The sequence below is a fragment of the Rhinolophus ferrumequinum genome, chromosome 14 (genome assembly GCF_004115265.2).
Source record: "Rhinolophus ferrumequinum isolate MPI-CBG mRhiFer1 chromosome 14, mRhiFer1_v1.p, whole genome shotgun sequence".
NCBI lineage: Eukaryota > Metazoa > Chordata > Mammalia > Chiroptera > Rhinolophidae > Rhinolophus > Rhinolophus ferrumequinum.
This window is the reverse complement of record NC_046297.1, coordinates 13,667,176-13,692,183: the sequence shown is the minus strand read 5'-3', so window position 1 is coordinate 13,692,183 and position 25,008 is coordinate 13,667,176. Positions and strand designations below refer to the sequence as shown.

The window sequence follows — 25,008 nt, the reverse complement described above, 5'->3', positions numbered from 1 at the left end:
AGAGCTAGAAACTTGATGAGATTTGGGTTTTCAAATTTTTTGGCAAGAGTACTTCATAAGTCATGTTGTGTTTTCCATGAGGAGGCATAAAATATCTGGTTGGCTTTCTTTTTATAAGGGTAGCAGCCATGGATGATTACTGCCTTAGATGCATTAATTCCTGAGGGGTTACAGAATGGTGGTATTCTAATTTATCCTTTATTCATTAGCTGGAATTCTTTTGTAAAGAGAAACTTCCCTTCATCGACTATCTGGTTACCTAATATTGGAAAGGCAGGCTAGAGACTTGATTCTTTCTTTTGGTTACCTTATATAGGATAGGCAGGATAGAGGCTTGATTCTTACCTTGTTTACCTGTTTTTTTTAAAAAAAAAATGATTTAGTTTCTTAACATCACTCGAAGGTAATCCATGAGGTTTGTTTTGTATTTTTTAGTATCTTTGTCGACTCCTGGATTTAACACTCAGTGTCTTTCAGTTCACCATAGTCATTATTTTATGCTCATTTTCCCCGTCTTTGGTTAACTCTTTGAGTTGGCCTCTGAAGCCTTTGACATAACTCTAGTCGTCATTAATATCATACCAGAACATAAGGAAGTTAAGATATCCCAGGCTCATCTTACACATTTGCTGCCCCAGATCTGCAATCAGCCAATTCTGCAAGGAGCCTGGTTCATTTTAGTGGGGAGTATCTAGATACTGGTGGTACTCATGTCACTGGGATGGTCATTGATTTTAGGTCCATTCTGTGCCAGAGTTAGGTAATACATATATTTTAAAGGTAAAATAGAAAATATATTCATAATGTTACTTCCAACTGAAATTCAGTAGTATAGGTGTTTGTTTTTTCAAACTTAATCTCATTTTTATCTCTTTTCTCCCACATCAAAATTCTTGGTTCTTAAAGACACAAGATAATTACTCATTTTTTTACCCCAGAACACAAACAGGTCTCAGAATAATAATATTATTACCAAAAATATGATTACCTTAATAGAATATAAGATTTTTTAAAACAATTCTTTTTGTCCGTAGGGCTTATCCCACAAGAGTATACTTTGTTTTGAAGTCACTTGAAATAATTCCTTTAATCAGTTTAGTTAGGCCTATTAGTTGAAGTTTGAGAAGGAGTTACTTGTATTTTTAATCATTTCTGCTTTTAGTTCCTATTATATTTTCCTCCATATCTCTAAATAATATCTCTAAACTTATACCTTTACTTCTTATTTTTGTCAACTTTGTACATTATCTTTGCACATACAATTGCAATATATGAGAATTGAACTCACTTAGTATTACCCTCCTTACCTCACTGGAGTAGTCACTATTTTTAGCTACTCTATTGGTCAGACTATAATTTCTATGTGTAATAACCTTAATTTCTTCTATAAACAATACATGATAGGATTAAAATGTTTTTAAAATTTGTATACACTTCATGTGCTGTTCATAGAGCCTAGTAGGGAGCAGTGTACATATCAGATAATCAATATTTGCTGAATTAAATTGAATTTTTATTACACTCTTTGCCAAGTAAAAGGTTAGTCTTCAATTGATGGAGACATTAGCTAAATCAAGAATTAGTATTTTATAAATCATGATATCAGATCAAGGATTTAGAATTAGGAACAGTCATCTTTCTCTTCCATTTTTCCCTCATTCTCTGTAAATGACTTTGGATGTTGCATCATAATTTTTCTGTTTCTGTTGTTCTATTGTTAAAAGATACGTTATTGTGCTACAAATTTGGTATGACTGGAGAAAAAATACGAAGGAGAGAGCCTGAGAGTGTTTTAATTAGGTAAAAGGTGAACATACAATAAAATCTTAGAAAGTAAGTTCATGTGAATGAAGCTATTAGGGCTGACCTCTGGGACCCAAACTGGACAAATAACAAAAAAAAAAACTTCACCTACTTATGACATCGTCTATTGAATTATGAAAATATGGTAGAAAATTACTTCCCTCCTAAGCACATAAAATAATACATAAGGGCATTATGTATTAATGTATTATGTATTATGTATTAATGGTGGCTCAGGTGGTTGGAGCACTTGTGCTTCTAATGCCGAGGTTGCCCGTTGGATTCCCACATGGGCCAGTGAGCTGTGCCCTCTACAGCTAAGATTGTGAACATCAGTTCTCCCTGCTCTTGGCTGCCGTGAGCCGCTGGAGGTTGGCATGAGCTGCCGCAGGCTGCTGTGTGCTGCTGTGGGCTACTGTGTGCTGCCATGAGCAGCCAGTGGCCAGTGTGAGTGGCCAGCAGCTGGTGAGAGTTGCCAGCAGCTGCTGTGAGCAGCTGACCAATGACTGGTGACCAACGGCCTCAGTCGGGCGGAGCACAAGGCTCAGAATACCAGCATGGGCCAGGGAGCTGTGTCCTACACAACTAGACTGAGAAACTATGGCTTGGGGGGGCGGGGGGAGTGAAAGGAGGGAGAAAATAAATGAATAAAATAAAATAAAATAAAATTGAAATGCCCGAGGAAGGGAATACATTAAAAAAAAATACATAAAAATGTCCTTGTAATCTCTTTCTCCATTAATGGAATCTGAATTAGGCAGCATTTTAAAGGAAATATGAGTAGTTAATCATGGATTAAAAGTTACTGTCCATATCATATAAATCATTTTAGACAAATTTAAACCTAAAGGCCTATTCTAAATTCCAGTGTCAAATAAAATTATTCGACACATTGTTGATAAGATGATTTTCTACCTACAAGATTAATAGAAAAGAACTGACTTTTGAGAGTTGAAAAAAGGATTCAATTGGATGTCAAATTCAAAGATTTTATTTCCTCTCTAAGATGAACAACCTCTAATTGTTGTTTACTCAATTTTATTTTCTCTGGTCTACTGCTATGTGAGGCTTGAATATCATTATATCATAGGTCACTAATGTCTTTTATAGAGTTAGTTTCCTTCACTATTACATTAATATTTATATAAACCAACATGCATTTAAGCAAAAGATACATAAATAGTTTTACATGAGAATTATACTGGAATTTGAGATACAGAAACTCACATTTAAAAAATTATATCATCAGGGGCGGCCGGATGGCTCAGTTGGTTAGAGCACAAGCTCTCAACAACAAGGTTGCCGGTTCAATTCCCACATGAGGCTGCGCCCCCTGCAACTAAGATTGAAAACAGCTACTGGACTTGGAGCTGAGCTGCGCCCTCCACAACTAGATTGAAGGACGATGACTTGGAGCTGATGGGCCCTGGAGAAACATACTGTTCCCCAATATTCCCCAACTGAAAAAAAAATTATATCATCAGAAGTCTTTCTTCATAAAATTTTCAGGTCCCTTTATATTTCAGTAAGTGTACAGTCCCATTGCTGTACTTAAACTTTTATTGTGTTCCTTTAATGTAATTTCCTTATTATTATATCTTTAGTTGTGCATTATGTTGCGTTCCTGCTTCAACTTTATTTCTTAGTCAATATCATTTCTTCAGTATAATGAAATCAAGTTTATTTCTAAAAGTTATTAGCTGTCTCAAAATTCCAGGCACTAAGTCTGAGAAAACAGTGAAAGTTTCACATTAACCTGCTCTAGAATATTAGAAAATGTTTTCTTGGCAACTCATTGACCTTTCAAAGCCATTTTAATATGCAAAATTAAACTGTTGTTATAGAGAGGTGACATAATATAAGTCCATCCTGGTTAAGAGGATGGACTCTGGAACCCGAAAGTGCCTGGTTTCTAATCTAATCTCAACCCCACCAGTTACTAGCTCAGTGACATTGAGCCATATTTCTTCACCTGTAATATGGAGATGATAATTGTACATAGCTCATAGGCTTATTGTGAGGATCAATATATAAATACATATATATATATATAGTGCTTGGCGAGTGTGACACAGAAGTGTTATATTAACTGTTAGCTATTATTATTGTTATGACTTGTACTGATAAGAACATAAGCAATTATTGTCAAGGATATAAATAGTTCTAGTCATTTTATATTAGTGTTCAGAATATTTTTATTACTATTTCATCAGGAAATGGTAATATTACCTACATGTGGTTTTCAAAGGGTTTAGATATGCTAGAATCAAATATATTCCCAGAAAAACAACATCTCCAATTTTATAATAAAGCCAAGAGGATTCATATACAGAAATTCATTTTAGATTAATCTTTTTACTTCAATAAATATTTAGGTGTCTGATCTGTATAAGGGTATTCTAAGGATCCTGGGAATAATAAGATGAGTCACATATGGATCTTGCTGACAATTATTGGCTAATAGAAGACATATAAATAAATAGTTCTAGGTGGAAAGCAAGAGGTGCAATGTTCATAAAAGCATGTAGAAAAGAGTATTCCCCACTAAAAGAATGATAACAATTTGAAAGAGCATGTATTTGAATAATGCTTTGAAAGAGGAGCAGGACTTACATCTATAGAGAAAGAAGGCTCTGTGTTGCATATAAAGAAAAGGCTTCATTTTGCTTGGAGCACGGGGTGCATGAAAGGGAAGTAGGGTTATATGGTGTTCAGACTATGGAGGATCTAGGAGGCTACGCTGATTAAGTCTTATCAGTCATCACTGGGATGTTGTTAAGGTTATTTTTTAAAATTAAGGTGAAATTCACATGACGAAATTAACCATAACAAAATCTACATAACAAAATTTAAAGTGAACAATTTAGTGGCACTTAGTACATTTACCATGTTGTGCAACCATTAAATTTATCTAGTTTCAAAAATTTTCGTCACCCCCCCAATTAAACCCCATATCCATTATGTACTTATTCCCCATTCCCTCATCCCCCCCCAGATCCTGGCAACTACCAATCTGCTTTCTGTTTCTATTTTGAATATTTCATATAAGTGGATTCATTCAGGATGTGACCTCTCATGTCTGACTTCTTTCACTTAGCGTAATGTTTTTGAGGTTGACTCACATTGAGCAAGTATCAGTACTTCATTCCTTTTTGTGGTTGAATAATACACATTCGATTATATAAATCACAGTTTGTTTAACCATTTATCTGTTGATGGACATTTGGTTGTTTCCTTCTTTTGGGCCATTGTGAGCAGTGCTGCTATTAACATTTATGTATAAGTATTTGTTTTGGTACCTGCTTTCAGTTCTTTTCGGTGTATGTCTCTATGTGGAATTGCTGGGTCATATGGTAATTTTATGTTTAATTTTTTGAGGAACGGCCAAACTTTTCTACAGCAGCTGCCCCATTTAACATTCCTACCAATAATGTACAAGGGCTCCAATTTCTCTACATCCTCACACTTGGTTTCTACTTTTTTGATTATTGCCATCCTACTGCCATCCTAATCAGATCCTAATCTGCCATCCTACTGCCATCCTAATCAGATCCTACTGCCATCCTAATCAGATAAAATTCAAGTAAAGGAAGTTTTACTTCTTCCTTTCTACTCTGGTTTCTTTTACTTCTTTTTCTTGCCTGGTTTCCCTGGCTGGAACCCCTAGTACAATGTTGACTAGAAATAAAGAGACATCGTTTTCTTGTTCTAATCTTAGGGAGAAAGCTTTCAGTCTTTCAAAATTAAATATGAAATTAGCTGTAGAATTTTTGTAGATGCGCTTTATCAGGTTGAGGAAATTCCCTTCCATTTCCAGTTTGCTGACAATTTTTGTCAAGTATGGAAATTGGATTTCATCAAGTGCTATTTATGTGTCTATTGAGATAGCATAGGGTTTGTCTGCTTTAGTTTGTTGATATGTGAATTATATTAATTAATTTTTAAATGTTAAACCTTGCATTCCTTGGATAAACCACACTTGGTCATGATGTATCCTTTTTATGTATTTTTGAATGCAACTTATTAAAATTCTGTTTAGAATTTTTTTTTTTAAAGATTTTATTGGGGAAGGGGAACAGGACTTTATTGGGGAACAGTGTGTACTTCCAGGCCTGTTTTCCAAGTCAAGTTGTTCTTTCAATCTTAGTTGTGGAGGGTGCCGTTCAGCTTCAAGTTGTTGTCCTTTCAGTCTTAGTTGTGTCGGGCGCAGCTCAGCTCCAGGTCCAGTTGCCGTTGCTAGTTGCAGGGGGCACAGCCCACCATCCCTTGCCGGAGTTGAACCGGCAACCTTGTGGTTGAGAGGATGCATTCCAACCAACTGAGCCATCCGGGAGCTCAGCGGCAGCTCAGCTCAAGGTGCCGTGTTCAATCTTAGTTGCAGGGGTTCGGAGCCCACCATCCCTTGAGGGAGTTGAGGAATCGAACCGGCAACCTTGTGGTTGAGAGCCCACTGGGGCATGTGGGAATCAAACCGGCAGCCTTCGGAGTTAGGAGCATGGAGCTCTAACCGCCTGAGCCACCGGGCCGGCCCTCTGTTTAGAATTTTTGCCATCTATCCTAATGAGGGATATTCGTTTGGAGTCTCTTCTCTTGTAATATCCTTGTTTTGATTGTTAGGGTAATGCTGGCCTCGTGGAATGAGTTGGGAAGTATTTCTTCCTCTAATTTTCTGCAAAATTTGTATAGATTTGGTATCATTTCCTCCTTAAATGTTTGGTAGAATTTACCAGTGACATTGTGTGGTACTGTAATTTTCTTTGGGAGAAAGTTTTTAAGTAAAAACTCATTTTCTTTAATAAATATGGGGCTGTTTGATTTACCTGTTTTTTTCTTGAGTGAAATTTGGTAGTTTGTGTCTTTCAAGGAATTTGTACGTTTCATGTATGTTGTTGAATTTATTGGTATATAATTGTTCATATATTCCCTTATTATACTTTTAATATCTGTAGGATTTGAAGTAATGTCACATCTTTCATTCCTGATATTGGTAATTTGTGTCTTCTTTCTTTTTCAGGTAATCAGTTTGGTTTGTCAATTTTATTGATTTTTTTTTTTTTGAAAAAAATCAACTTTTGGTTTCATTGATTTTTCTCTTTTCTCTTTCATTTATTTGTGCTCTCATCTTTATTTCTTCCTTTCTTTGGATTATTTTGGTTCAGTTTGCTTTTCTTTTTTATGTTTTGTAAGATGGAAGCTGGTGTCCTTGATTTGAGACCTTTCTTCTTTTTTAAAATGGGTATACCTCCTAAGCACCGTTCATTTTAGTGTCATTCATAAATTTTGATATGTTGTGTTTTCATTTTCATTTGTGCAAAATATTTTCTAATTTTCCTTTTGATTTCTTCTTTAACTCATGGAATAATTAGAGTTGTATATTTTGATTCCACATATTTGGAGATTTTCCAGATGTCTTTTTGTTATTGATTTCTAATTTAATTTCACTGTAGTTAGGAAACATAGTTTGTGTGACTGGAATCCTTATAAATGTATTGAAACTTGTTTCATGGCCCAGTAGATGGTGTATCTTGGTAAATAGTGTGCACTTGAAAACAATGTATATTCTTCTGTCTTGGAGTGATCTGTAAATGTCAGTTAAATTTAGATGGTTACTAGTGTTGTTTAGGTCTTCTATATCTGCTATAGTCTGAATGTTTGTGTACCCACACCCCCAAATTCATATGTTGAAATCCTAACCTCCAAAGGTGATGATGGTATTAGTAAGTGGGGCCTTTGGGAGGTGAAATGCTATGAGGGTAAGGCCCTCATGAATGGGATTCGTACTCTTACAAAAGAGATACCACAGAGATCCCTAGTCCCTCCACCATGTGAGGACACAGAGAGGAGATGCTGGGTATGAACCAGCAAGAGGGCCCTCACTCAGCCATGCTGGCACCCTGATTTCAGATTTCCAGTCACCAGCAGAACTGTGAGAATTAAATGTCTATTGTTTATAAGCTACCCAGTCTGTGGTATTTTGGTAGCAGCCTGAATTAAGACAATATCCTTACTGATTTTCCCTTTAATTGTTCTATTATTATGAGAGGGTTTTTGAAACCTCTGACTATATCTGTGAATGTGTCTATTTTTCCTTGAAGTTGTTTCAGTTTTTGCTCCTGCATTTTGAAGCTCTGTTATAAGGTATATAAGTGTATTTTATGTCCTCGAGCTGAATTGGCCTCTTCATAATTATGAAATGAACTTCTCTTTCCCTGGTAATATTATTTACTCTGAAATCTACTTTGTATGATATTAATATGGCTACTCCAGCTTTCTTTTGACTAGTGTTAACGTGATATATCGTTCTTCATCCTTTTAACCTATTTGAGTCTTCATATTTGAAGTGTAGGTTTTTTTTGTAGGCAACATATAGTTGGGAATTTTATTTATCCATCATGACAAGTTGTAATTGGAGTATTTTGACCATTACCTTTAATGTTATCATTGATATAAGTTTATGTCTGTCATCTTGCTATTTGTTTTCTGTTTGTCTTATCTGTTCATTATGTCCTTCCCCCCTTTTTCTGTCTTATTTTGGACTGAGTTTTATCATTCCATTTTTTCTCCTTTGTTGGCTTATTAGTTATAACTCCTTTTCCCCCTTATGTTAATGGTTGTTTTAGGGTTTAAGAATACATCTTTAATTTAATCTTCTATCTGAAACGGTCTATCTTCAATTGAATTATACCTCATCACTTATAGTATGTTTACAATTAATTATAGAATACACCTAATAGTATATGTCTGTATCTTTCATCCCAGTCTTTATGCTTTTGTTGTGATACATTTTACTTATACATAAAACCCACAATAAATTATTACTATTTTTGTTCAAACAGTTGCCGTCTTTTAAAGAGATTGAAATGATAAAAAATCAACAGCATATATTTATCTCTGTTGCTACTATTTCCAGTGTTCTTTATTCCTAGTGTACATCTATATTTGTAGAAATCTGGAATAATTTTCCTTCTATCTGATGGACTTCCCTTAATATTTCTTGTAGTGCGAGTCTGCTCGTTATGAATTCTTTCAGCTTTTGTAATCTGAAAAAAATCTTTGTATTGCCTTCGGTTTTGAAAGATATTTTTGCGGGGTATAGAATTCTGGCTTTACAGTTTTTTTGTTCAGTACTTCAAAGATATTGTTCCTCTGTCTTTTTCTTGCACTATTTCTGACAAGAAATCTGCTGTCATCTTTGCCTTTGTTCCTCCATATACAGAATATCATTTTTCCTGTGGCTGCTATTACTGTTTGCTTTATCACTGTTTTTTAGTAGTTTCATTATGAAATGTCTTGGTAGAGTTTTGTTCTTGCTTCTAGTGGTTGGGTTCATTGAGCTTATCAGATCTGTGGGTTTCTAATTTTCATCAAATTTTAAAAAAGACCAGTCATATTTCTTCAAATGCCTTTTCTGATCTCCTTCCCCAATCCTACCTTTACCCACACCTTCAGAGACTCAATTACAAGTACATTAGGCTGCTTGGAGGTGTCCTATAGCTCATTGATTCTCTTTTCTTCTTAATTTCTTTTTCTCTATGTAGTTCATTTTGAAAGTTTCTATTGTGTGTTTTCGAGTTCACTAATCTTTTCTTCTGCTATGTCTACTCTTCTGTTAATCCCATCCAGTGTATTTTTTAGTTTAGAGATTGTTTCCATCTGTAGAAGATGGATTTAGAAAATTTTTATACCTTCCTTGTCTCTACTTAATTTTTTAGTATATTACCATTAGAATAACTGTTTTAATGTCCTTGTCTGCTAATTCTACATCTATGTTAGTTGTAGGTTAGATTCAGTAATTGATTTTTCTCCTCATGAAGGGTCATATTTTGTGCTTCTTTGTATGCCTTGTAATATTTGATTGAGTGGCAGATATGTAAATTTTATCTTGGGTGCTGAATATTCTTGCATTCCTATAAATATGCTTGATTTTTAAATTGAGATGCAGTTAAGTTACTTTAAAATAGTTTGATTTTCTTGGAACTTACTTGTATTTTTTTGGCAGCATCTAAGTAGCATTTAGTTTAGGGCTAATTACTCTCCAGTACTAAGGCAAGATCCTTTTACATAATCTACCTCATTGAATGGGGAAGTTTTCTAGTTGGCCTGGTGTGAACAGCCACTATTCCCGGCCTCTGTGAGTGCCTAATACTGTTCCTTCTAATACTTTCAGATGGTTTGTTCTTTCCTTGACCTTGGGTAGTTTCCTCACATTCATGCATTGATCAGCACTATTGAATTCTTGAGGAGGACCCTCTGCAGATTTCTGGGATTCTCTGTGTTGTTATCTTGTCTCCCTGTCTTGTGAACTCTAGGCATCTTGTCCTCCGAGACTCAGCTCCATCTCCTCAACTCAGGGACTCTGCTGTGCTGTTCTGCAATTCCCCCTTCCTGTGTGATGGTCTATAAGTTCTCTGAAGTTAATTAGCTGGGGTATACCTTGTTCATTTTCCCATCTCTGAGGGGTCACTTTCCTCCATTGCCTGATATCCAGGATCTTGAAAACTGTTGTTTTATATATTTTGTCTGGCTCTTTTTTGCTATTGTCATTGTTCTAGGTGGAAAGGTAAATATGGTCCTTGTTACTCCATCTTGGGTGGATTCAGAAGTTCCTCCTGACCCCCACGGCTCTACTCTTAAAAGTCACCACACACACATACACACATACACACACAATAGTCACTTCACATTTTGAGGAAAGGAAGAGAAATTTCCAAGAGTCTACAACCAATAGCCTCTGGTACAACCACTTTGTAAAATGAAGTGTGACTTGTTTAGTCTGCCTATTTAATACTTCTTAAATCTCCAGAATATTATAAAGGTTTGCTGTGAGTAGTGATTTATAGATTGTTTGGGCCAGACTTCAGAGCTCCCTTAAACATGTCAGTGACATTTTCAAAACACAAGGGGCCATTGATAGATTGCAAATCAGTTTTCACTTTTACTTGGTAGTCATTCTGCAAACTTGGTTCTGCTTCTACTTGTGTCATCTGGGTAAAGTTGCAGTTAAGGAAAATTTACTCTCTAAAGACTTTAATAGTATGTAGGGCCCCCTAACATAGGCAATTTACTGTGGTTCAGGGTTTATTTCTGGAACACTAAAAACCTTTCTTGTTGAACTCCAAGAAGTGCTGTGTGATTCTTGTTTATCTTATTGAGAATTTATTTGAAATTAGAAGGGGAAACTTTTACAATCTTATTTGCATGAAAAAGAAAAGACCAGTATTTTAATTATAGTGAAAGAGAGTTAAGGAAAACTGAAAATAATCATAGACTGATGAATATATTTTAAAATACTTACTATGGGTACATCACTTGTTCAGGCAATGGGTGACAAAGAATAGGTAGGCTACTTTTTATTTTTATGCAGTTCCATGAATGTCAAAGATTTAGTCTTCAAAAAAGTCTTATTTAATACTAATTTGTTTTCCCCTTTTTTGAATCAGTCACATGTAAGTGTCCATCAAAGCTTTGGTTAGTATGAAGTAACTGGTGTTACTTCAGTGTCATATAATTTCAGACAAAAGCAGAGAATCTTGCTGTTATAGGTAGCCTAATTATAGATGAATATATAATTTCTGTTAGGCTTTTTGAGATACTGAAAGTAGCTTTTTCTTCCTTGGTTGGCTGGGGCCTGAGATACCCAGTAAGTAGCTTATTGTTTAGTTTTGGAGATAAATATTATAAATAACAGAGAAAACAAAACAAGGTCACCTGTTAAGTTCCCAGTTGAGTGGTATAGATCCTAAGTATTATAGCATTTTATTGTACAGAGAGATCCCTGAGTTTAGCTATTGTTGTCTAGACAGGTAGCTAAGACTGAGAAGACTCATTCTGAGCTGGGAAGCAGTAGGTGTAAATGTTCAGTGGCGGGAATGTTTGCTGTATGTTGTGGATACTGTACAGTGAGGACACAGTCTGTCTAACAGATATGTACACAGAGAGTAATTTTGAGATTAGGTGGAAAAAATAGGTGAGGGTCAGATCCAAGATCTTGAGTGTTTTGAATTTGTACTTTATACAGAGATGGCAGGGAAAATGAGAATGGTCATTGAAGAGATTCTGTAACGGAGAAAGCCAAGGACCTGGTGCCTAAATGTGAGGATCGAGAGGGAAGAGGAGCCAAAGGTTTTGAGCTAGGACGAGTGTTGTTGTTATTCTTACAAAGAGAAAAGGCAGAAAGGAGAGCTTGAATGAAGTGATTTCAAATCCCTCATGCTTTTTCTAAAAATTCCCCGTTTTTCTGTATGGTTCCTAACTGGACAGTGCTTTCCCTGTAGTCCTCCTCCTTTAATTGTTGAGTCTGGCAGGATGACATGGAGTGAGGAAGGGCATTTAGAGCTCATGAGGTCACCTGGCCTAATCTCTTCATTCGACAGATAAGGATATTGAGGGCTTCAGATATGGCGACTTCCCTTAAGGTCAGACAGCTAGGCTGGCATCTTGGCACTATTTTCTGAAATTTTTGTAGCAAAGGTTAAAACGTGTATCAGCCCTACTTGTTGGCAAAGTGACCCTTGTGTTTCCCCACCACAATTCAGTTAGTTATTGACTTGATTCCTCAAATTGTTTTTCACCTTCTCAAATCAAATACATTAGTAGTTAAAATAATTCCTTTCCAATGGTCTGACTTTTTCCTTTTATTCGTACATGCAGTCACAAACCTTGTAGTAGTACACTATGGGGATGAATGCCAAACTCTGCCTAGGCGTAATGGGTCTGCTCTCTTGAAAGTGCCTGAGCTGTTGAGGGGTAAGGGAATGATTAACATTAATTTAAGCCTCGAGTGATGATTCTCAGTGGGAGTCCTTCCCACAATTTTTAAATGAAGAACGAGGATTTGTGGTAGAGATCAGTAAAGATATTGCTTCCCTTTTTTTGCCCTCCTTAATCCCATTCCCTATGACTTTTCATGCGTGGAACCCTGAATTCGACTGTGACTCGTATCCTTCCCCAGAAGAATGAGCTTAGCCAATGCCCTGAATAAATGAACTCTGTTGTTTTAAGATGTCTCACCTAGTCCTACACCTTTAGCTGGAACCTGGGGAGAGTGCCTTCTCTTTCCCTCACAAAACCTCTTTCCTCATCTTACCCCCTGGCTCTCTCTTTTCCGGTTCCCTGGGCCCCCGTCCTGCCCGTCTTCCCTCGAGGTCAAACTCCCCCAGGCCCACCCCACCTTATTTACAGCTTTCAGTGAGGCACGCTGCCAGCAGATCCTCTAGGATCCACGGCCCCCTAGCGTGCCGGGGGCGGAGCTGAGTGAGCAAAAGCCCCACCCCTCGTTTGGGCGGGGCCGGCGGCCGAGACGGCGCTGTTGATTGGTGGGGGCTGGGCCTGCCGGTTGTGGGCGGGGCCCGGAGTCCCGGGCAGGGAGCACGGCGGGCGCCGCTGGGGGCAAGAGGCGGGGCGCGGAGCCGGGTGGAGTGTGGCGCAGCTGGGGCGGCACTTCCCGCTAGCCACGCGCCGGGCGCGGGTTCCCGCAGGTAAGCGTGGGGAGAGGTCCTGGCGGCGCGCGGGCTGGTTGGAGGAACCCTGCGGGAACGCCCGATGCAGGTGTGGTTTGGGTGAACCAGCACCAGTGCCACTTCCGCGCCGAGTAGGAGCACTGGTCCCGGGCGGGCAGGCGGCTCCTGGCGTGAACCCCCGGTGGGAGGGAGACACTGGGTCGGGCTCTAGCTTTGCGCACTTGTTCACGGCATTAGCTGCCGAACAGAAAACATTTGCGTTGCTTCACACACCCTCTCCACAAATGTGGAGAGACCTCAGGTACGGTAGAGATTTTATATTCTTTAAAATAAATTTCTAGTTTGTGGTTCAGGACTGACTGTAGGAGAAAACTCGATAGTGAACTTGCGGCGCGGCTTTATTTTGACTTAGTGTTATTCATTGTGCAGGAAGGAGAAGACTAGTAATGGTGCTATTTAAACAGGGACGCCAAGGTTTACATAGGCAGTGCATCGTGGAGATTGGGCGCGCAGGCTTGGAAGCTGGACTGCCAGAGTTTGAATCTGCTTCTCAATTGTGAAAACTTGGGCAGTTTGCTTACTCTCTATGGCTTTGTTTCAGCGTTTTTAAAAAATACCTAATCGGCTTTATTAAAAGATTCATGAATTGGGCAGCATCCCATCTAGCAATTAGAAGGGCACTGCCAGGGGCTGTACAAAATGTTTCTGCGTTCTTTAAATGGGGGTAATGGTAGTCCCCCCCACCGCCCGTATAGGACTGTTACGAAGATTAAATGAGTTAGTACTTAGTGCCTGGCACATAGAACAGTAATTTTGGCTATTTTCTTTATTGGGCATTCATCTTCAAAGTTGTCACCAGCAGTTTCCTCAGAAATGTTGCTAGAAATTTTTGGGGAGTCATTTGAAACAGTTTTCAAAGACTGAGTCCCACCAAAAAAACCCTCATGACTTTTGTCTCTTAGGAAAGATGTGATCCTCCACGTGGTTCCAAATCAAATCCAGTGATACAGAAATCTCAGAGTCTTGCGGGTTTCCTCTAAAAAAGGGATGAAAAAAAAGCAACACGTTTAGAGTGAGTGGAGCCTCATTTTAAACACCAAGCTGTGGTAGGTTGGTTTAAAAGAAGTTCATATTACTTTACACAGAACTTAAAACAAGTTGTACTATTTTGGAGGGTGCTTATTTGTACTGTTACTGCAAAATTAGGTAAACCAAAGTACCCAAGTCCATAAATAAGCATCGTAGAAACCATAACTTGCCACATAGAATCTCAGCATTGAAAGGAATATGAAAAATCAGACCAGCTGCCTTTTACAGATAAGGATGCGGCCCAAAGACCTAGGACCAGTAAATGGCAGAGCTTAGACTAGACTTCAGCTCTGCTGACAACAAATTATAGAATCAAAGGATGATGTTACTTCTGGTTTTGATAATAGTACTAATTTTATTTTTGACAGTTTTATGGTGCTGTAAATGTTGTTTTTTTTTCTCTCAGCAACATCCGGCTTGGTAGTTTAATTGCATGATTCATAATCATTCTTGAGCATCTTTGATTTAAATCACCAAGTCTCAAAGTTACTACCCCAGTGATTGCTTTGAGAACAAGATGATTGTCTTCTTAACTTTGTATAAACATGTTCTAATAATGCTGGGTTTTGTTGTTTTAGTATGCAGTCCTTTTGTCCCATGCAGGGAATATAAACAGCCAGGATAAGCAAATTAACCTAGTAGGCAGTTATCACTGTTATTGGTGAAGTTTTCTCGATTGGGTAGGCTACAGTCAGGAAGTGGAACACTGAACACTAGCCCAAGGAAACAGGACTGGGTCACGGAAGAGATGTGTTGCAATTGCTGCCAACTTCCAAAGCATCATGGAATGAAATTATTTGGAGATACTAACAAATTGTTTTGTTAGTTGCTGACTCTTCTCGGGCTCCTGTGTTGTTCACTCCCTCACCACTAGGTATTTGTTCAGATGTTAACTATCTCAGTCAGACTCTCCTATTTAAAATTGCATGCCACCCCACTCTTCGTATAATACATGTTTATGTATCAATTTAGTTGTTTATTATCTATTGTCTGCCACTAGAGGGTAAGTCCCATGAGGGCAGGGGTGCTTGCCAGTTGTGTTCACAGCTATATCCTAAGTGCCTGGAAACAGTGCCTGCCACCAGAAGGTGTCAAATGCATGGATCTGATGCAGACATTTCCAGTTAGGGCTAGTGATTACTTAAGCCAATTCGCTGTCATTTTGGCCAGCTCTCTTCTCCCCCCATTTCTAGTTACTTTTCCTGGTTACCCAGGAGGCAGTGTTAATTCCTCCTTCTGCCTTGCCCTCCCCATGAAATAGCTGCTGACTTACTTCTCCTTTTGGTTTTTTTGTGCAAACCTGCCATTCCTGTTGATGACAAGCCCCTGTTTCTTCAAGCCCTCCTCCATCTCATTCTATTCTCTACACCTACAGCCCTTCAAGTTCTCTTTTCAAATGCTTTTACATCCTCGTCTGCAAAATGAAATCCAGAGTGAGAAGCCTGGCATTCAGTATTCTGTACAACATGATCTCAAATCCACTTTTCTCTTTCTGTTTTTATTAATGAGTGGATTTTGTTCTCCCACAAGGTGGGCAGGAATTCAGACAAACCGGACTAATGGCTGTAACCTGTTTGTATCGAGGGCTGTGCTGCCCTTTCTGTTTTGTGTGCCCAGCCTTTAAAAACTGCCCTCACATGTCTTCCGTCACCATCCCAAATACCTAAATAAGTTCAGCTGGAAGTGGTTCCCCTGAATTCTAGTCACTTCTCATAACTTTCTTAGAGAATTTATCACAGTCTACTTTGAACTGTAATTCTTTGGGCATTTGTCTTTTTGCTACATATAAGCTCCTGGAGGACAAGAAACCTGCACAGAAGTTCCAGTTACTATTTTAAGGAAAAGTTAGGCACACTCTCACTTACCTAGTTTTAAATACAAAAGTTCTACTGAATAGGACAGATGGTTAAATATTATATTTCTATAGTCATTTCTACAATATGGACAGTTAAGGAAGAAGGCAGGGGGAAATTCAGTACTAAATAAAAAGATACAAATGAAGATACTGGGGTCTGGAGTCACAGAAGGGAGTAGGTATGGGGAGAATAACAGACCAACCCCCGTCTAGATGGACAGACAGAAGTTAAAAACTACGCAGAATAAACTCGCTCAGGAAACCATGAAGACGACAGATTTCATGGAGCAACCTCTGCAGCTTTGGATTTTTCTTGTGGGGTGTTATTCCTAAGCATTATTTTGTTTTCGCATCTCTCGGTGCAAATAATCCTGTCTCCCTGCTTTGTTTTCTGAGCTGGATAGGACTGAACGTTCTCTTCTTTCTGGGCTGCAGAAAGTAGTTTACCTTTGTTCCCCTCATTGTTTAAAACAGTGAAATGTTCATACTTCTTTCTTCATTTACTTTTCCTGGATATATGAAGAAAACATATGCCAGAAGCTTTTAGTCCTTCAGAGAAAGGAGGTAGATACGAAATACTTGAATATGTCCTTTGGTGAAGCTTCTAGTTTTATTAAGTTTGATATCAGCATTTGATTTGATATGTTTTGCTTCAGTTTTCATAACAAACATATCCTTGGACATATTTTACTTGAGTGAATGTTTTTGTTTTACTTACGATTTTTTCCCTAATATTAATACATTAAAACTTGTTTCCAGAACTTTTGTAGACATTTCTGCAATTTAACTTATGTTTTCCTATTGCTTCCCAAATCTCAGGGGGGGTTTTCCCATCTGAAGGCACGCATTGGCCTGACTTATTTTCTTTGTACTTGATTTTGAGTACTTACGGGTATAGTTCTGAATTTATTTTACCATTCCTGGGATGAAGCTGCAGTTTCTATTGATAGGAAAAAAATATATATATATATATATATATAAAACTCCTGATTTTTGAAATGGTAGAACTTTCAGGTAAAATTCTGTATATTATCTTTACTAATAACACAATGTAAGGTCAGGATTTGAAGCTAGTATACTACAATTTATATTTAAATTGTACTATAATTTTTCTTGACTTTTATTTATTTTTAAGTGTGTTTTTCCAGGACCCATCAGCTCCAAGTCAAGTAGTTGTTTCAATCTAGTTGTGCAGGGTACAGCTCACAGTGGCCCCTGTGGGGATCGAACCGGCAACCTTGTTAAGAGCACCACGCTCTAACCACCTGAGCTACCCAGCCACCCCTGTACTATAATTTAAATATGTAATTGGTTATACTGTTTTTCCTTTGGGAAATTTCTTCTCATGTGCTAACCAGTAAAGTTTTACTGTCAGGAGGAATCTTTTGAAAGCTAATACGTGCTTTGGAGTACAGTTTCCTTTATCACACTGTATAAGCATCTGTGTTTACCCTGAGCTCCCCTTGTTTTTAAAAAGCCTTTAGTTAAGAGTGTTATCACGTAAGATTGTTCATGCAAATAATAAAAGTTGGGGCACAAACTAATTACATATCCCTAGCACATGGTAAGCACTGTGCAAGTATCTTAAGTTAAACTTTTAGGGAGGATTTCATTAAAATATTGTAATACACTAATATGTGTAATAAGAGGGAGAAATTGATGCTTCAGGAGATTGATGGAGGAATGATGGACCAGAGTTTGCTTTGAAGATCTCCGTTGCACACTTCAGCAAATTGGAATTTCCAAGGGTCTCTCTGCACCTGTTTGTTGAATGAATTGAACAAGCAGTTGTGTATTGAGACCTACTAAGTGCATGGCCATGACTGAGTCCCACTCCAGTCAGGGAGGTTCTCAGTAAACCAGCAACATGCAATCCTAGATGACAATCAGTGCTGAAATGGAAAAGAAAAGCAGAACGATGACAATAGATTAATTTGGGGACAGAGCACTTTAGGGTGGTTATGAAGGCTTGTTGGAGGAAGTGACATTTGAACGAGGGCTATACTGTGAAGAGCTGAAGGGAAAGCATTCGAAGCAGAGAGGACACAGGTACAAGCAGGGCTCAGTGTGTGTGAGAACCAGGAGGGGTCTGTTCTGAGGAGTCTGGTGACTAGAGGGGCGAGAGGCCCTGGTGGGAAGCAACTGGAGAGGGAGGGCAAGGTTAGGTCACGTGGGTTCACGTAGTCTTAGCAACAGTTCAGCTTGGATTTTATTCTGAGGACGGTGGGAAGCCATGGGAAGGGTTTCAGCAAAGGAGTGAAATGATCCGATTTACAGTGATTTGAAAAATCTCTCTCTGCTGTGGGAAGAATGGATTGGAAGAGATACCAGGTTGGAGGTTCTCCCAGGAGATTCTGATGTGCTAGTGATTGTTGTCTGTGGTTTGGTTTTGGTGCCTCCTTCATCTGAATTCTCCCAGCCTCCTCAGTCAGAACCAGATTTCCCTTAGCTCCCTAGGGCTTGCAGTATTTCACCACTGCTAGTTCTGTGCGGATCCCCCCCTTTGCTTGTCTCTTGCCTTATATTATAGAATCACCCGTCCAGCCCGTCATTCTGCCAGTGGTCAGTCCTCCAGGAATCATCCGTGAGCGTGTTCTGTGTCCACATCTGCCTGGGAGATACCCTGGGAGGGTGCCTCCCAATGGACAAGCCTGGGAAGCCAGGACGAGGGCAAGGGCGGGCGTTCTGGTGACTGGGAACCCAAGATGGTGCCCTTGGAAGGCCGAGGACAGACACGGGCATTGCTGCTATAGTTTTCATCCCTATCCTGTCAGTTCAGGAACAGGTTATCAGTTGGAATAAGCCGAGGGCCTTCCTTGTATCCTGTCAGCTTTGATTCTAGTATTGGAAAACAAAAGACTGTCAGCATTCACTCATCTGTAATAAAATGGAGCCAGTTTTAGGGAACCTACAAACTCATGTTGGTTCAGGGAACCGACACACTTTGTTGAGGTTTTTGGACACTCCTGTGGAATTAATTGTTGAGTGCAGACTATTCTTCTGTATTATGTATATTGTGTATTGTGTATTGTGTACATTGTATATTTTGCACGTGTTTTATTCTGAATTCCTACATCACTTCTTTATTAAGAGTCAGGATAAATAAAAGGTATCTCAAATAAGAGATGGATACATCTAGGAAAAATTAGGGTTGCTTTGTGATTACAGAATCAAACGGGAGTGGGGTGGGAATTAGAGGAAGGATGTATTAGTACGGAAGAAAAACAGGAAAAGTTGTTCCTGATTCATCATGTGATGCGTGTGGGGAGGAGGTTACTATGTGTCTCCCATTGGCGGATCCTGTTAGGTTTTTAGTCTTTTCTGCAATGAATTTAATTTATAGATGTGACAAAGATGTCCTTTGTTTCTGTTGAAACATTTTGAACGTATTTGGAGCTAGTATTCTGAGAGGCGGAAATAAACAGACTCAGATTATACACTAATAATAGTCTTCTAATAGAGTAACCAGTTAATTTGGGTAAGAACTGGGAAGGCACTTTTAATGTAGTTTAAAATGAAACCTACCCACCTGGCCTGTTCTCTTCTCAGGAATAATCCCTGTCCCATCCCCACCCCCAATTCCTTTTCTTATTCTCCGTGTCAGTCCCGTTTCCAAACCTGTTGCCATACCAGTCCCCTTGCCATGCCCAGGGTCTGTGCACAGATTTTCTTTTGTCTCTCCCTTGACTGGGACTCTTGTTCCCAAACACCCAGCACGTCCACCTGCTGAAGAAAACTTGTAGCTCTTCCAGGCCGCTTTCCTTCCTTCTGGAACAGGCTTCTTCTTAATTTTCCTTTATGTCTGGGGTGAATCACTGACCACCTCTGTTTGCCATAGTAGTTAAGAGTGCAGACTGATACTTACGAATTTATCTACCTTGGGATTTGGGTAGGGTCCCGTCCTCAATACCAAACAGTCTTCATGATGGGTGAAGGAAATGGATTTCAGAACCTCTCTGCTTATGTTTTAGGGTTAAAAGCTGAAGAAGCTTTTGACCTTACACAACTATTTTGGCTGTCTGAAAGAAAGATGGACAAGATCCAGGGCAGTAATTGCATACAATGAACAAAAGGATGAGCACGATGATGAAGCAAAAAATGCTTTTTAAAAAAGCCTTAGCTAATATCCATCTATTTTAAGCAGTATGTACTAACAAAATTTTAACATAGCATAAATTTGACAGTTTTCTATTATGGAGCTTTGCCTATATTCTACTTTTTATAGCTCTAAGTAAAAAAATTTAAATCTATGAAAGCTTTTTAAAAAAAGACTAACTCCCCCTCCTTTTTAATAGACCATATCCTGGATAGCATTCTTTCTTGTGTCTTCTTTATGCCAGAATTTGGCCCTCGGTTGTCCTTGCGATGGGATCAATACTCAGAGCTCGCTTTGTACCAGACCCCTGGTTAGATGTTGACGTGTGATGTTTCAGGAAGAGGAAGATGGGCCCTTCCTGACTGAGTGCTGCACAAACCTACCCCTCCTGCTGACAGAATTGGAAAGCTGCTTTTCGGGTGCATGGCCTTCTTTCTGTAACCCGACGGTCAATGGATACTTGGTGCTCTGTTCTCTTCAACTCGGTATCTCCAAAGTCTGATTTAGAAGAAGGGGATGCACGAGCAGTGCCATAAGAAATCGTGGGACACTGTGCCAGCTGGGCTCTGAGGTCAGAGCTGTGTGTGTGTCACCGAGCTGCCACCCAGACCTGTGTGATTACGTGGACGTCCTTCTCATTACCTAGGTTCTTCACCTGTAAAATCGGGATGATGATACTTACTTCCTGGGTTGCTGTGAGGGTGAAGTCACGTGTGAGGTGCCAGCTCTTAGAATAATGCCTGGCATTCGTTTCTCAACCTCGACACTATTGACATTTTGAGCCAGATAATTCTTTGCTGTAGGGGCTGTCCTGTGCATTGTGGGATGTTTAGTGTCCTCCGTGACATGTAGCCATTAGCCAGCCCTCAAGCTGTGACAGCCAAAAATGTCTCCAGACATTGCCACATGTCCCCCCATGAGAACCATATGTGCAATAATGATTGTTGCTGGTCACGCCCCCCCCTAAGATCTGGCTGGCCTCGGAAGGGTCTGCTCTCATCTGACCAACTTTGTTTTGTCTTGCTGGGTTTATCACAGTTGATTCGCCAGCTGGATTGAAGGTTAGTGCTTCCATTCTGGGTGAATATCTGAACTTAGTCTCTTCAGAGCCGTGTGACTTCCTCCCAGGCACGCCAGCTGCCCCTGGGAGCCAGGCTGAGATTATCTTCTGATTCCCCAGCACAGGGAAGGCAGACTCCTCCTGTGTGTCTCGTAGAAAGCCGATCCTGCGTACCTCCGCAAAAGTTCCAACTTCTATTCCTCTGTGAACGACATAGCTTTTTGTTCTCTTCTTTCTTAGTTGGTGGGGTTCTTACAGGAGCCCTCTTCTCATTCTGTTTTATTTGGTTGCCTGGCCAGCAGATGATTTTGAAGAATTTAAATGGCTTCAGTTTGATAGAATACACATACATTAGATTTACAGGAATAGCAGGGTTTCTTTTTCATAATTTCGCTCGTAACCGCTTAAAAATCATTTTATGAACCTTCTTCTGTGCTTCCCAGAGGACTCTTTAGAGCTTGTGTATCTGGTAGACGCAGTGAGATACTGTGGGTAAAGGTCCCGAAGTCAGACCACCTGGGTCCAAATCCTGACTCCATCAGCTGGGGCAGGTGACTTCATCTTTTTATGCTTCAGTTTCTCCTTGGTTTTGTCTCAGGAGGGCTGTTGTGAGGAGCAACCAGATTCACACACTTAAAGCACAGTCTGGCTTGTAATAATAAGCTTCGCCACTACGTATTAAATATGGGTAGGTTGCCGGTTTGATTTAGCTGAAAGGAAAGGAAAACCTTACTTAGGGAGAGACAGTATGGTGTACCAAACAAGTCCATATAGATTTGGGAGTCAGTCCAATTTGGATTTGAATCCTAGCTCTGTCGTCAGCTGGATCCTGGCTTCGGCAGGTGGTTTTCTCTCTCTGTGTTTTTCTTCACAGCAACATCTTCATTTCTAACATAAGACTCTAGCTCCTTTTTGCAAAGGAAATTGAGGCAAACAAGTGTAATCTCTTCCAACTTCTGCTTCCATGCCTGCCTGACTTTCTTTGTAGCTAGTCTGGGAATGTATGACCGTCTGTCATACATTCGTACATGAATGCATCTCACATCATACTTCCCCAACTATTGAAATTTTTATGTTGCTTATCATTCTCCCCATGATATAAGTTCCCTGCTGGTAGGACTTTTCTCTTTGTCTTTCCATTGCTTAGTGCATGATAAATGCGTACTGTTTGTTGAATGAAGGAATATAAACCAACTTGAAACAAATTGCTGGTATTAGATAAAGGTTATTCACTACTATACACATTTCTTGAATCCTTAGAACAACTATGTAAAATAGGTGTTGCTAGCCCCATTTTCTGGAAACTAGGGCTCAAATATTTTGAACTTGTCCAAGGACTTGAGATGGTAGGTGAATGGTGGCATTTCATCCCCGAAGGAGTGGTAGTCACGGCAGATGGATCACCCGACGGGAGCTTTGGCCTTAGAGGAACACAGCAGCTACCAAACTGGCTGCCCAGGAGGGAGCAGGGTGAGGAAATTCGTATCCTCATCCCTCTCTTCCCACCCCAGACCCTGTCAGTGCCTCTCTTGATGAAATCAACCAGCAGCAGGAGGGCCAGGGAGCCCGTGGGGTGCAGACTGCAGACGTCAGCGTCCTGGGGCACAGAGCAGGGTGGAGATGGAGCCAAAAGGGGAGATCGAGAATACCCAGCGCAGGCCTCCCCTTTCTGTCCCCTAGTATTCACTCATACTGGGAGCATAAAACTCACGTTCCTAACTCGGGAAACACCTGTCTTCTCAGTCGCTGCATCCAGTGTATTCATACTCCCACCTGAAACCACCACCCTTGTTCTTCATACAAAGTAACAGAAAAAAACTCAAAACAAAACTGCTGTAATGTCTGCACCTGTTCCTCTAAGGCCAAAGCTCCTGTCAGGTGATCCATCTGCGGTGACTACCACTCTTGCGAGGGTGAAATGCCACCATTCTCCACCTCAAGTCCTTGGACAAGTTTACATGGTTTGAGCCCTAGTCTTTTGATTTGAGCTAGTCTTTTGGCTCCAGTTGGTAATCATGCCTTTTTGTCCGGGTCCCTCTTTTATGTTCCCTTCACCTCTGCCAGCCCCTCAGCTGGTCGGAGTTCACTGGTGGGGTGACCCAAACCTTCATTCCCACAGGACCCAAGTCCTTTGTAGCCCCCTCTTTTTGTGGGTTGCCACAGTGTCCCACATGCCCCAGTAAATCTCCCGATGCGCACACGAGCCACCGTGCGCTCGGCTCAGAAGTCTGCGCGTTGGGACGATTTCCCTTCACGAGTCTTTCAGGACCATCGCTAAATAGGGCTGTCTTCTCTCACTTCCGGTCAGTGCTAGCACACTGTCACGTCCATCCATAAACAGGTATGCCTTTTCCCCGCTCTGCTAACTGGTTGCGGGCTCTCCCCCCATGAGTGTGGGGTGAGAGAGAGCTCATAAGGAAAAGGGAGCAAGTCACCGGGGAGCCGCCTGTCCCTTTAGTTTCCTTCCAGACCTGCGCAGGCCCAGTCTTGCTTTTACCGCCCCAAGTGGAATGCTTCTGTACAGTCCAGTTTTACGATTCAGAACATCACATAATACTGTGCTTATGACGGCTGTTCTTGTTACACAGTCTCTTGGTTTCCCAGGAACAGGTGTCTGTCTGATCTCTACCCAGGCGTGGTAGCAAGCCAGGACCCGTGCTGGCAGTAGCTGTTGGCAGTACAACTCTTACTCTTCTCCTAGTGTATATCAGAAGCTCCTTACCCCGTCCCTTCTGCCATGTCATTTCTAGTACCATTGGGTATGCTGAGGCATAGGCCCAAGAGGTAGGGCAGCTTTCATTGTTGTACAATCTTCTCTTGGATCAGGCCCCATGGAAACTTACAGCCTTATGGGTTACCCAGTAAACAGATAAAAGCAGCCTACTTAGATGCGAAGCTCACCAATTGTTTTATCTCTTTCTCGGTGGGCGTGCAAGGTGTATCTGGTTCTTTCATTTTAAGATTTTTTTTTTTAATTGGGGAAGAGGAACAGGACTTTATTGGGAGATTTTTTTCCAAGTCAAGCTGTTGTCCTTTCAGTTGTAGTTGTGGAGGGCATAGTTCAGCTCCAGGTCCAGTTGCCTTTGTTAGTTGCAGGGGGCGCTGCCCACCATCCCTTGCGGGAGTCGAAGAATTGAACTGGCAACCTTGTGGTTAAGAGCCCACTGGCCCATGTGGGAATCGAACCAGCAGCCTTCGGCATTAGGAGCACGGAGCTCCAACTGCCTGAGCCACCGGGCCGGCCCAGATTCAGTCACTTTAGACGGGATATCCTGCCTCAGGCCTCTGGACTGATGAAACTGTCAATGTCGTGGGTGCCTGAGCTTCTGCAGGTTTTATCCCCCGTTCTCTGGCTTGCGTATGTGTGTGTGTGTGTCTTACAAAGGCGTCCTGGGTGCTCACTACTTTGTGTTCACCAGGTCCAGTTAACGTGATGGACCAGGGTGGTGGTCTGTGGGATATTGGGATGATCAAGGTTCCTCCAGATTATATTACGACAGTGCAAACATAGCCTTCAGGTTAGACAGTGAAGGTGTATGGCCATTTTAGCCACTTGATGGCACGTTTCATCACGTCCTTACTGATGGTGATAGAAAAGAAAGCCTTTTCCAGATCGGTAGTTGTTTACCAGATGTCAGGGATTACG

General features: G+C 40.3%; 1 protein-coding gene across 6 annotated transcripts in view; it reads left to right on the top strand.

The window, feature by feature from the left end:
- The window catches only part of SGK3 (serum/glucocorticoid regulated kinase family member 3), a 107,473-nt gene that overhangs the window by 30,753 nt on the left and 51,712 nt on the right, over positions 1 to 25,008 (top strand). For 2 of the 6 annotated variants that reach the window (XM_033126127.1, XM_033126131.1), the window contains exon 1: positions 13,154 to 13,280. The exons of 2 other annotated variants lie outside the window; for them this stretch is intronic. The gene's annotated coding sequence lies outside the window, so the exon portion shown is untranslated. Of the gene's footprint in view, positions 1 to 13,153; positions 13,281 to 13,329; positions 13,351 to 14,224; positions 14,369 to 25,008 lie in introns of those variants that run through there. 2 more of the 6 variants (XM_033126129.1, XM_033126128.1) reach the window with 2 other exon arrangements.